The sequence below is a fragment of the Pan troglodytes genome, chromosome 18 (genome assembly GCF_028858775.2).
Source record: "Pan troglodytes isolate AG18354 chromosome 18, NHGRI_mPanTro3-v2.0_pri, whole genome shotgun sequence".
NCBI classification, from domain to species: domain Eukaryota; kingdom Metazoa; phylum Chordata; class Mammalia; order Primates; family Hominidae; genus Pan; species Pan troglodytes.
Window position 1 is genome coordinate 34,042,781 of NC_072416.2, and position 13,204 is coordinate 34,055,984.

The 13,204-nt window shown below is 48.3% G+C and overlaps 1 pseudogene; it reads right to left on the minus strand.

The window, feature by feature from the left end:
* Positions 1–13,204, minus strand: part of LOC129137289 (carbonic anhydrase 5A, mitochondrial-like) — a 31,741-nt pseudogene that overhangs the window by 11,731 nt on the left and 6,806 nt on the right.

Sequence of the window (13,204 nt, forward strand, 5' to 3'; positions counted from 1 at the left end):
TCTAAAGTTTCATGGACTCCCAAAAGGTAATAGCTCTCTCTGGGAATCAGCTGACTGAAAGCACCCGCAGCAACAAAAAGCGACTTTAACCTTAGTGATTGGGCTGGTGGATTTTCATTTCGTGACAGGCAGGAGCAGCCCGTGCATTCCACAGCAGACGTGTGTGTGTGAGTGTTGGCCACAGCTGGGCCTTAAACTCAACTGCACATTTCACCAAGAACCAGACATGCTCCTTATTCCATTACATGGTGAGAATGCTGCTCTAGTGTGGATTTTTTTTTTTTTTTGGAGACGGATTCTTGAGCTGTCACCCAGACTGGAGTGCAGTGGCATGATCTCGGCTCACTGCAACCTCCATCTCCTGGGTTCAAGCGATTCTCCTGCCTCAGCCTCCTGAGTAGCTGGGATTACAGGAGTGTGCCACCACACCCAGCTAATTTTTGTATTTTTAGTAGAGATGGGGTTTTGCCATGTTGGCCAGGCTGGTCTTGAACTCCTGACCTCAGGTGATCTACCCACCTCGGCCTCCCTAAGTGCTGGGATTACAGGTGTGAGCCACCACGCCCGGGCTACTGGGGATGTTTAACATCTCCATTTCACAGGCGAGGAAGCTGAGGCTCAGAGGTGCGCAGCTCAGGAGTGGTGGATCAGGGCTCTGGACCCAGGAGTCCAACTGTGGGGCTCTCTGATACACTGTGCTATGGAAGAAGCTCCCAGAAGTCCTAGGCTAGGAGCCTCTAGGCGAGAGGGTTGTTCAAGTCTCTTCCCATTCCCTGACCCATGAAGCATAGACTCTTGCCCCCAAGGCTGGGTCTTTTACCTCCTAAGGTCTTTTTTTTTTTTTTTTTTTTTTTTGAGATGAGTCTCGCTGTGTCACTCAGCCTGGAGTGCAGTGGCACAATCTCAGCTCACTGCAACCTCCATCTCCCAGATTCAAGCAATTCTCCTGCCTCAGCCTCCCGAGTAGCTGGGATTACAGGCACTCGCCACCATGCCTGGCTAATTTTTGTAGTTTTAGTAGAGATAGGCTTTCACCATGTTGGCCAGGCTGGTCTTGAACTCCTGACCTAAGGTGGTCTGCCTGCTTTGGCCTCCCAAAGTGTTAGGATTACAGACTTGAGCCACCGCACTCAGCCTCTTAAGGTTTTTTAATTTCTCAAAGGTCTAACTCGGCCAGGTGCGGTGGTTCACGCCTGTAATCCCAGCAATTTGGGAGGCCAAGGTGGGCGGATCACTTGAGGTCAGGAGTTTGAGATCAGCCTGGCCAACATGGTGAAACCCCGTCTCTACTAAAAATACAAGAATTAGCCAGGCATGGTGGTGGGCGCCGGTACTTCCAGCTACTCAGGAGGTTGAGGCAGGAGAATCAATTGAACCTGGAAGGCGGAGGTTGCAGTGAGCCGAGGTCGCGCCATTGCACTCCAGCCTGGGCAACAGAGCGAGATTCTATCTCAAAAAAAAAAAAAAAAAAAAGAGTCTAACTCTTTATTTTCAGCTGAGGGGATGAGCCCAGAGATCAGCATCAGGACCAGAGCTCAGTCCGCGGTGGCACTTCCCTGTCCCGGGCATCATTCCTCCCCTGTGGTTTGCCTAGAAAATTCTGACGTACCCCATGGGGAAGAAATGCTCCAGAACCTTCCCCAGGAGGAAAACAGCCCTTGGGTAAAGGGTCCTTCACAGCCAGCTCTTTTCTTTCCCACCAAGAGGTGGGACCACCTGGTGTGGGAGGTGGAGGCTGGCTGGGAAAACAACCCCTCCCCAGGTTTCCTCTGGCTGTGGAGCCGCGCGGAGGAAGAGGATGGGGCGTCAGAGCTCTCAGAACCGTGGCCTTGTGAAGTTTCTGAGCAGGCAGATGGGGCGGCGGGGGGTGATCTGGTCCCAGTCCCAGGAGGCCGCCCCGAAGCCAGCATCAAGGCGAAGGCCACGTACAGATCAAACGGCTCCTTGAACCGCGAGGAAGGGCTCGCCCCAGCTCCATCTGGACCAGCCCGCACCATTGTTAACACAGGTTGAAGCCTCATCCGTCCGCACATCTGAGGCTTGCGTTGACTCCTTCTGCCCTGGAATTCTTTTGTTTGCTGCTGAATAAATAAACTACATTTCTTTGGAATTTCTCCTTCTCCCTCAAAGCCTTTTCTCAGCTGATCTTGGGGAAAGGCCACACTCTTGTCCCCGCCATCTTTTCGAGCTGTGCTGGATGCAGGGAAGCGTATGGAGAGCTGGGCGCTGGATGCAGGGAAGAGTGTGGAGAGCTGGGCCGGAGAGCCGCGGTTTGGGCAGGTTTCTCTCTGCCCTTGGGCTTGGGGTCGGACAGTGACTGTTCAAGGAGATGCTGGGTGGTACATGAGTCAACATTCTTAAATGTTATTAGTTAGGGATTTGAGGTTTTTGTTTCAATCTGTTTTAAAACAAACTTTATCATTAGTGAATATCATCACCCAGGACAAGGCTAAAAATTTTTCGAGCTAATCAATTTAAAGAAAAATATTAAGTAGGCTGGGCGCGGTGATTCACGCCTGTAATCCCAGCACCTTGGGAGGCCAAGGCGGGCGGATCACCTGAAGTCCGCAGTTTGAGACCAGCCTGGCCAACATGGTGAAACCCCGTCTCTACTAAAAATACAAAAATTAGCCGGGTGTGGTGGCGCACACCTATTGTCCCAACTGCATGGGAGGCTGAGGCAAGAGAATTGCTTGAACCCGGGAGGCGGAGGTTGCAGTGAGCCGAGATCGCGCCACTGCATTCCAGCCTGAGTGACAGAGGGAGACTCCTCGAAAAAATAAAAAAGAAAAGAAAAATATTCAGTAGAAAGTTGTCCCATTGGCAGGCAGATATGTCAGTCTTCAGGATCTTGCCTGCATGACTGAATTTTGGGAACTTACTTCCATTGAGCCCAACACCCTTATTTTATGGAGGAGGAAACAGGGTCCCAGAGCAGTGGTGACGCATTCAAAGTCAGAGAGAGCTAGCTGTGGACACACGAGCATCAACCCTGCGGAATCCTGTTTCCAGAACTGGAATCACAGCGCCTCGGCGGGGCTCTTTCCACTATGAGATTTCTTTTTCCTTGCAAATGAATCGCTGCACTAAACAATTTTGCTTGTCAAATTATGCTGATTTCTTTCTTTTCTTTTTTTTTTTTTTGAGATAGGATTTCACTCTTGTCACCCAGGCTGGAGTGCAACAGCGCGATCTCAGCTCACTGCAACCTCCACCTCTGGGTTCAAACGATTCTCCTGCCTCAGCCTCCCGAGTAGCTGGGATTGCAGGCATGTGCCACGACACCCTGCTAATTTTGTATTTTTAGTGGAGGCGGGATTTCTCCATGTTGGTCAGGCTGGTCTCGAACTCCCGACCTCAGGTGATCCACCTGCCTCAGCCTCCCAAAGTGCTGGGATCACAGGCGTGAGCCTCCGCGCCCGGCCTGCTGATTTCAAATATGCAGCTTACCTTATGTTTTACTTCCAGCAAGATGTCCACCAGCCTCTGCAGCATCTGATGATGGGCCCCGAGCTGCGTGGCAGACACACAAGGGGTTACCTGAAAAGGCAGTGGGTGGCGGGGGGAAGCTCACTCCACTGTAAATACACTACGTTTTAAAAGCAATCCTAGGCCAGGCACGGTGGCTCACGCCTGTGATCCCAGCACTTTGGGAGGCCGAGGTGGGCAGATATCTAAGGTCAGGAGTTTGAAACCAGCCTGGCCAATATGGTGAAACCCTGTCTCTACTAAAAATACAAAAATTAGCTGGGTGTGGTGGCACACTCCTATAGTCCCAGCTACTAGGGAGGCTGAGGCAGGAGAATCACTTGAACCCAGGAGGTGGAGGTTGCAATGAGCCGAGACCACGCCACTGCACTCCAGCCTGTGTGACACAGCGAGTCCTGTCTCAAAAAAAAAAAAAAAGCAATCCTAATGATGGATCACCACTTTCTTCATTAGATCTACACCCCAGCAAGTGATTACCTTTAAAAACACGCCTATCACAGAAAGCATTCTCTCCCACAACAGCTTCCTTGTAATTTTGGTATTTCACAGAATTCCAGTGAACTAAATGCAGCTGAAACACAATGGAAAGAGAACTTAAATTGATCAGCAAGAAATAAGACAGTCACTTCCCCTTCTGAATGGCTGACCTGTGTCCACTTAATCATAATGAAATGGCCAGGTGCAGTGGCTCACACCTGTAATCCCAGCACCTTGGGAGGCCGAGGCGGGTGGATCACGAGGTCAGGAGATCAAGACCATCCTGGCTAACATGGTGAAACCCCGTCTCTACTAAAAATACAAAAAAAAAAAAAAAATTAGCCAGGCATGGTGGCGGGTGCCTGTAGTCCCAGCTACTCAGGAGGCTGAGGCAGGAGAATGGCATGAACCCAGGAGGTAGAGCTTGCAGTGAGCTGAGATTGTGCCTCTGCACTCCAGCTTGGGTGACAGAGCGAGACTCCGTCTCAAAAAAAAAAAAAAAAAGATCCAAGTTGTTGCAGCCAGATGTGTAAGATCCCAGCACCAGCAGCACCTCTGAGCTCCCAGGCACTTGACGAAGCCATGGGAAGGAAGAGCCTGTCTTCCTGGTGGTGGGAAAAAGGAGAGGATCATGTTAACCTCATCCAATAGAAATGGGTGGTTTCATTATTTTCTACTTCCTAGTTATCCTTGGACAAGGATTACCAGAAAAAACTCAGGCCTCGGCTGGGCGTGGTGGCTCACGCCTGTAATCCCAGCACTCTGGGAGGCTGAGGCGAGTGGATCACGAGGACAGGAGTTCAAGACCAGCCTGGCCAAGATGGTGAAACCCCGTCTCTACTAAAACTACAAAAATTAGCTGGGCGCGGTGGCAGGTGCCTGTAATCTCAGCTACTCAGGAGGCTGAGGCAGGAGAATCACTTGAACCTGGGCAGCAGAGGTTGCAGTGAGCCAAGATCGCGAGATCGTGCGATCACGCCACTGCACTCCAGCCTGGGGAACAGAGTGATACTCAGTCTCAAAAATAAATAAATAAATAAAATATCTGTTCATCAAAAACAAAGTTGCAGATAGAGATACTAAAATAAAAGGCATGTTGTTAAATGAAAGGAAGCACACAGAAGCCATTGTTGCGCTCATTCTTGGAACTATTTATAAATATGTGTATGATGATGACAATAGATATCACTCCCTATTTATAAAATGTCCGGAGGTCACCTCTGGGTGTGCGATTACAAGCAATTTTCATTTTTTGGTTTGGGTGCACTCTAGTTCCACATTAACTGCAGCATTACTTTCATAACAACAACAAGTTCAAAAAACAGAAAGAGTCCTCAACTTGAAAAAGCATCAAGAAGTCAGGTGAGTGGGTGAGCAGAGGTGTGATAAAGTGAATATGGCAAAAATGATCATCACAGGACTGAGACGTCAAACTCACAGATTCTTCTCGTTCATTTCTTTTCATTTTTTCGTATGTTGCAAAAATTTCATAATAAAATATTTGGGGAAATCTATAAGGCATCACTTATCACCCAAAAAAACTACAAAAACCAATTCCCAGCATTGATCCGCACTCATTTTCTCTACTGACTCCCACTTTGGAATGTTGAAAATAAGACTGCTTTAAGAAGATGATCTTGGCCGGGTGCAGTGGCTCACGCCTGTTATCCTAGCATTTTGGGAAGCTGAGGTGGGTGGATCACTTGAGGTCAGGAGTTCGAGACCAGCCTGGCCAACATGGCGAAACCACATCTCTACTAAAAATACAAAAATTAGCAGGGCCTGGTGGCACGCACCTGTAATCCCAGCTACTCGGAAGGCTGAGGCAGGAGAATCGCTTGAGCCTGGGAGACGGAGGTTGTGGTGAGCCAAGATTGCACCAATGCACTCCAGTCTGGGTGACAGAGTGAACCCTGTTTCAAAAAAACAGAAAACAAACAAACAAAAGAAGATGATCTCTATTGCAAAGATGTTCAGCTTCTCAGCAGAGGGCCTTGTGGATTTGCTAGTCCCTACAGCTGCAAGCACACAGCTGAGTGAAGCGTGGCAAAGAGCTCAAGCTCTGACTTTGAATCCCAGCTGTCTGGCTTTGGCAAGTTCCGTAACCATTCAGAACCTGTCTCTTCTTCCGTTAAATGAGAGAACTTACAGTGCCTTCTTCGTAGGAGAGGGGTGTGACTAAACAGGTGGGGCGGCCGACGGTTCTGGTTTGAGCACTGACAGTCCCAGGCCCCAGGAAATCCTTCACATCTGAGCAGCGGGCATGGCTTGTTCACCCCACACCATAGAGCCGGAGACATAGAAAGCGTCCAGATATGTGCTGTTAGGCCACGTCTACAAACCTCTGCGGGGTACACGTGGCCGTCCACTGTGTGCTCTGAGCCCCCCTCATTCACTGCTCCCCAGTGGAAGTGAAATTGCTTCAGTCTGTAGTGGTTTTCCAAGGGCCCACCACTAATTCCTGGAAATAAAGGCAGCGAGACGTGTGTGTCATTTTGTCTGTTTGTTGAGCTGTGGTGTTACCTGAGGCATTGTCTACATTAGGGTTATATGAGTTCACTCGCAAGGGGTTGCTGTATGGTTGAAGTGACAAGCCAAAGGTGGGCTCCGTGAAAGGTGGGCTCTGTCTGTCCCATTCACTCTGCCCCCCGCCAGCCCAGCGCCTGCCCAGAGGTTCACAGTAAATGTGGAATGAAGGCAGGGTCCCAGTGCTGCCACTGGGTGGTGGTGAGGGCCTCATCTCCCTGCAGGCAGAAATCGGTAAAGAAAGTTTCTGAGATGCCTGCCTGTCCTATAAGATTTCCAGACTTTAATTTAAAAAAAAAGATGCCTTCCAAATATTTTTTAAAAGCAGCTTAAATCCTATCACCAAATAACATTATAAAATATCACAATGAGCAAAGTTTTTGTTTTGTTTTGTTTTGTTTTATTTTAAGACAGAATCTTACTCTATCGCCCAGGCTGGAGTACAATGGCATGATCTCAGCTCACTGCAACCTCCACCTCTGGGTTCTAGTGATTCTCCTGCCCCAGCCTCCTGAGTAGCTGGGATTACAGGCATGTGCCACCAGGCCAAGCCAATTTTTGTATTTTAAGTAGAGACGGGGTCTCACCATGTTGGCCAGGCTGGTCTCAAACTCCTGATCTCAGGTGATCCACTCGCCTCTGCCTCCCAAGGTGCTGGGATGACAGGTGTGAGCCACCGCTCCTGGGTGAGCAAGGTTTTTAAATAAGCAGACCCTGAGCTATAGCATCAGTCCTGATCTCTGGCAGTCCCTGCTTAATCTAGGCCCACCACAGGGCCAGCTTTTATTGGAACACTCCTTCCGTCCTAAGTCACCCTAAACACTCACCTTGGAGTCAGCGCTCTCCACCTGCAGGCCTTGGGGTGCCCCTCTCCATGGCACAGTGCCAGGTGCAGCCTCCCAGGAGCTTCCTTCTCCTGACACGTGGGGCTCAGCCATAAGCATCGCTCACTGAGGCCTCTGGCTCTGCCTCACAGAGTCATGGCTGCCATCCCCAGGTCCAGGTAGTGCTGGGAGTCTGCCTTTTAACGAGCTCCCCGGGGGTTCTGATGTGGGTGGCTTCTCCTGTGTCTAAGCACTTTGTCACTAACAGATTTCCATCAACAGCTGCTACAAATGTGGTACCTATTCCACACGTTTTCATTGAAAGGAGCACAGTGTGCTCCTGGGATGGCTGGGCAAGGCTGGAAGGCGCCAGCAGAACTGGAGCACTGATCACGAATTCACGGTGGCCCGAGTGCCTCCCGTAGCTGTGGAGGAGCCTCGTGTCACCCGCCTTGCTCATGTCACCTCCCGCTGTGGCAAAAGCCAGGAAAGCACTGAGCGCATGACGAATGCCTTGGGGAGCTTGACACTGCTGACTCCTGGTGGTTTCCTGACACCAAAAGTACTTGGGCTGGGCGTGGTGGCTCACACCTGTAGTCCTAGCACTTTGGGAGGCCGAGACGGGCGGATCACTTGAGGTCAGGAGTTAGAGACCAGCCTGGCCAACGTGGTGAAACCCATCTCTACTAAAAATAAAAAAATTAGCTGAGTGTGGTGGCGGGCGCCTGTACTCCCAGCTACTCAGGAGGCTGAGGCAGGAGAATTGCTTGAACCTGGGAGGTGGAGGTTGCAGTGAGCTGAGAACGTGCCACTGCACTCCAGCCTGGGCAATATAGTAAGACTCTGTCTCAAAAACAAAAACAAAAAAGAATTACCTGGGGAGTTTTTCAAAAATGCTAGTGCCCAGGCCCTACTCCAGACCAATTAATTCCCAGTCTCTGGGTGTGGGGACCAGACTTCTGAAATCTCAAAAGCTTCCTGGGTAATGCCAGAATGAAGATAGAATGAAGAGCCATGTATTTAGCATCAGATGATAGCGGTATTGAGAAGTAGCATTAACTTTGGGATCCTGAGGCAGGCAGGATCATTTGAGGTTCAAGACCAGCCTGATCAACGTGGTGAAACCCTGTTTCTACTAAAAATACAAAAAAAAAATTAGTCAGGCATGCTTGCATGTGCCTGTAGTCCCAGCTACTCGGGAGGCTGAGGCAGGAGAATCACTTGAGCCAGGGAGGCAGAGGTTGCAGTGAGCCAAGATCACGCCATTGCACTCCAGCCTGGGCAACAGAGCAAGACTCTGTATCAAAAAAAAAAAAAAAAAAAAAAAAAGTGATGTTAAGAAAAAGTCTTTCTCCAAGACCTCTGATGCCAACGCCTGCCTGGCTTTCTGCATTAACTCCTAAACGGCTCCTGATAGGTTTACCCACACCTGAGTTTGTCACTCTTTTGTAGATGGACAAGGGGTCAGCCTAACTTCATGGTAGTGTTCTGTCTTCCATCATGCCTGCTCTTCACTTCCTTCTCCTCCCTGTTGACCCAGTTGCTGAGGATTGAAGGGTATCCTAGCACTCTAGACAGTTAGGCCCAGGTGGAGTTTGAGGCTAGAGCTGGGTTGGGGGCACAGAGCAGGGCCCTGGGAGGACCAGCACATGACTGGTAGAACAAGCTGGAGGCCCAGTTTCTCGAACGGAATCTGCATTGGGTGAAGTTCCTGTTGTGCCACATCCCTGTTGACTCCAACACTGTGTCCAAGAAACTGGAGAAGAGACCTAAACATGCAAAGGAGACAGAGACATAGAGTTTATTAGAGAGTTACAGACAGGGCAGTCCAGGAACAGTGGGCTGGACAGGAAAACCACTGCCGTTTGTAAAAAGCATTCAGTTTATTTAGCCATGAAACTGCCTTTGCAAAATTATAACTAAGGAAATTCTAACAGTGAAAGAAATCAGACCTAACCAACTCCATTTTGCTTATAACCTTTAAGCTGTCCTTGTTCATTCCTGGGCATAGGCTGAACAAACTTTGGGAAGGAACTCCGTTCATGGTTTGACTGTGAAACAAAATTGATAACAGCCCTTTCCCAAAAAGGCCTCCTTGCCTGGGGACCAGTCTGCCTATGCAGGACTAACAAATTCGTTACAAGATTAGAAATTACAGTTTAGGGGTTGTGCAGCCTGTAGCTCCGAGAGTCTGAACCTCCCCAAATTGCTCCTGGAAATAACATCACTATTGTAAAACCTTGCTCCTGGAAATAACATCACTATTGTAAAACCTAAGGTCAGTGTTTGAGATATTTTGCAGACCCTGCACTCGATGGATCTGCTGACACCTTCCAGACCAGTAATCTGGCTCAACCAGTTCTGCCATCCCACCAAGGAACGGAAGACAGCAAGAAAACCTCACTTCAACCCCCTATGATTCCATCTCCAATCTGACCAATCTGCACTCCCACTTCCCGAGCCCCTACCCACCAAATTATCTTTAAAAACTCTGATTCCTGAATCCTCAGGGAGACCAATTTGAGTAATAATAAAACTCCAGTCTCCCACACAGCCGGCTCTGCATGAATTACTCTTTCTCCATTGCAATTCCCCTGTCTTCATAAATCGGTTCTGTCGACGCAGCAGGCAAGGTGAACCCACTGGGTGATTACAGCAATCTTCACTTAGCACCCTCCCCCTAGTACCCTCCACCTAGCAACCTCCATTTAATGGAAAACACAGGGCCTTTGTCCCCTGCATGACCTGCATTGCAAGGAATGGACCAGGGGGTTCCGATGTCCTTCATGCATAAAGAGTGATTCTCCAGATTGACCACTCCTGGATTCCTTAGCTTGGGACCCCAAACACACATTTTCTTAGACCATAGGGTCATTCTCAGGGTATGCTTAAGTTATTGTTGTCAGGTGCACCTGCCATACAGCCCCACATTTCAAAAGTGCTGCCTTTGAGATTATGTGAGCATCCAGGGGTCTCCCACAGCTCTGAGTTCAGTAACTGGTGTCTGACTGCCAGCAAGAGAGCTGGGGAAGTTGCAGGGACAAGGGAGGCAGCCAGAGGCCCAGCTGTCATGTGGGCTCTATTTTCTGAAAATGTGAATGCATCTGATCTCCACTGGTCCCATAGGTGGAGACTATTAATAAACTCCTTGCCCCGGAGGAAGTCTGCCCTGGAACTGGGACAGGTACAACCAGTAAGTGGGAAGCCTCTGAGACACCAAATTTGGATTGTCATGAAAGGCAGAAGTGGGACTGGCCAGAGATGGGGAGCCAGAGGCAGCCAGCTCCTTCTAAGTGTGTGGGGGGTTGACCTTCAGGGCTTTTTCCTTGTTCTGTCCTGACTCCCTTCTGTATTCAAATTCCAGCTAACAGCTAGACTCCACAGGGGTGAGAGCAGTCTTTAAAGGCAAAAGTAAAGACCTCATTAAATGGAGGCATCCAGAGAATAGAATGAATAGAAATGAAACACTTTCAGCTACCCCTTAGGAGGCCCCGGCAGAATAGCACTTCTCAGTGGAAGACATTAACACCGAGGTAATTCCTTAATGAACTACATCTCTACAGTGCCCCCGGAGGCCCAGCATCACTGACAGGGAGTGGGGGAATTTATACCCAGCCCTCTCCCTCTCCCATGATTCAGCCTCAGACATGCAGTCCCAAGGCTGTAGGTGATGAAACGCTGGCCAGGCTGCGGGAGACCCAGAGAATTTGACTGCAAACCCATGCTTCCAATCTCTCACATGCTCTCACTGAGGGTTATGTGGACCTCCAAAGAGAGGCCTGGCTTTTTCAGTCTGCAGTGTTAGAATTTAAAAAGGAAAATTAAGGAATACTACAAATTTTAAAAGTTTCAGTTGTCCTGGTGTCCTGGGAATCCTGGATGAAGAGAAACCTCTGCTTGGGCTAACCGTGCTCCCCAAGTTAAGAAAATGAGATGTTTTATATAAGCTGGTATCAGGCCGGTGGTGCTGAAGGCTTGAGCTACTTCACACCCATAGAAAGCGGTGAAGGCAGGTCCGTGAAGCTGAAAGCAATGAGAGCTAGAACCAGAAACCTGGGTTTGAATCCTGGCTTTGTTGCTGAATGGTGATATGATATTATGCAAATTCTTAGCCTCCCTAGGGCTTAGAGAGTTGTGTTATTTGTAAGTTAGGGATATTAAACACCTAAAAATAAAATAAAATATATGAATAAGGTGAACTGTTTACTCCAATGAATAGCAGCTATCAATATATATCTGTGGCATTTTAGGTAATCAGGGAGAACTTCTTGATAGTCATGGTGATAACAGCTAATATTGTGAACCATTTATTACATGTTAGGCACCGTGCTTCCATCTTTGCATACATGAACCCATGTATTCCTCTTAACAATGCTGTGAGTAAAGGATTTGTCTTATGGTCATTTTACACACAAGAAAACAAAGGCTCAGAATAGACAAATCATTTGCTCAGGGCCATATACCTGGTAAGAGTGAAACCACCTTTGCAAAAATTATAACAGTGATCCTGGGCATGGTGGCTCATGCCTGTAATCCCAGCACTTTAGAAGGCTGAGGTAGGCAGATCACCTGAGGTCAGGAGTTCAAGACCAACCTGGCCAACATGGTGAAACCCCGTCTGTACTAAAAATATAAAAATTAGCCAGGCGTAGTGGCGGGCGTCGGTAGTCCCAGCTACTCCAGAGGCTGAGGCAGGAGAATCGCTTGAACCCGGGAGGCGGAGATTGCAGTGAGCCGAGATCGCGCCACTGCACTCCAGCCTGGGCGACAGAGCAAGACTCCATCTCTAAATAAATAAATAAATAAATAAATAAATAAATAAATAAAATAAATAAAAAATTAAAACAGTGAGAAAATGATGACAGTGAAAGAGATCTGGTCTAACCAACTCCCATCCTGCCCTTAACCTCCAAACTGCCCTTACTTATTCCTGGGTTTGGAAGAAGCTAATTTTGGGATAAATTTAGTTTAGAGTTTAAATGATAACTGAGGGCAGTTTCCAGCCAAGAGCCCATGAAGAGCAGAGGCCCTCGGTCCAATAGCCAATGAAGAAGTGAAGTGAATCCCACCAGCAACAGTGTGGGTGGGCTCAGAAGAGGACCCTCTGCCAGCCAAACCCTGTGGGAACTGCAGCCCTGGCTCACACCTTCATTGTCTCCTGGTGAAAGGACCCAGCTGAGCCACACCCAGATTCTTTATCCGCAGAAATTGTAAGATCATAAACGCTATTGTGTTTTTTGTTATGATTTTTGTTTTTTATGGGTTTTTTGGTTTTTTTGTTTGTTTGTTTGTTTGTTTTTTGAGACGGAGTCTTGCTCTGCCGCCCAGGCTGGAGTGCCGTTGCGTCATCTCGACTCACTGCAAGCTCTGCCTCTCAGGCTCACACCATCCTCCTGACTCAGCTTCCCGAGTAGCTGGGACTACAGGCGCCCACCACCACGCCCGGCTAATTTTTTTGTATTTTTAGTAGAGACGGGGTTTCACTGTGTTAGCCAGGATGGTCTCTTTTCTCCTGACCTCGTGATCCACCCGCCTCGGCCTCCCAAAGTGGTGGGATTACAGGTGTGAGCCACCATGCCCAGCCTGTTTTTTATGATTTTTTAAATTCGCAGGTTAAAATTGTATATATTTAGAGTATACAACATGACATTTTCATATATATATATATACACAATGTGGATTGGCTAAATCAAACAATTTTAAATATGCATTATTTCATATACTTACCAGTTTTGTAGTGAGAACACTTAAAATCTACTCTCTCAGCCATTTTCAAGTATACAATATATTGTTATTAGCTATAGTCACTATGATGTATATCTTTTGAACATATTCCACCTATCTAATTGAAATTTTATGTCCTTCAACGAACATCTCTCTAATTTCCC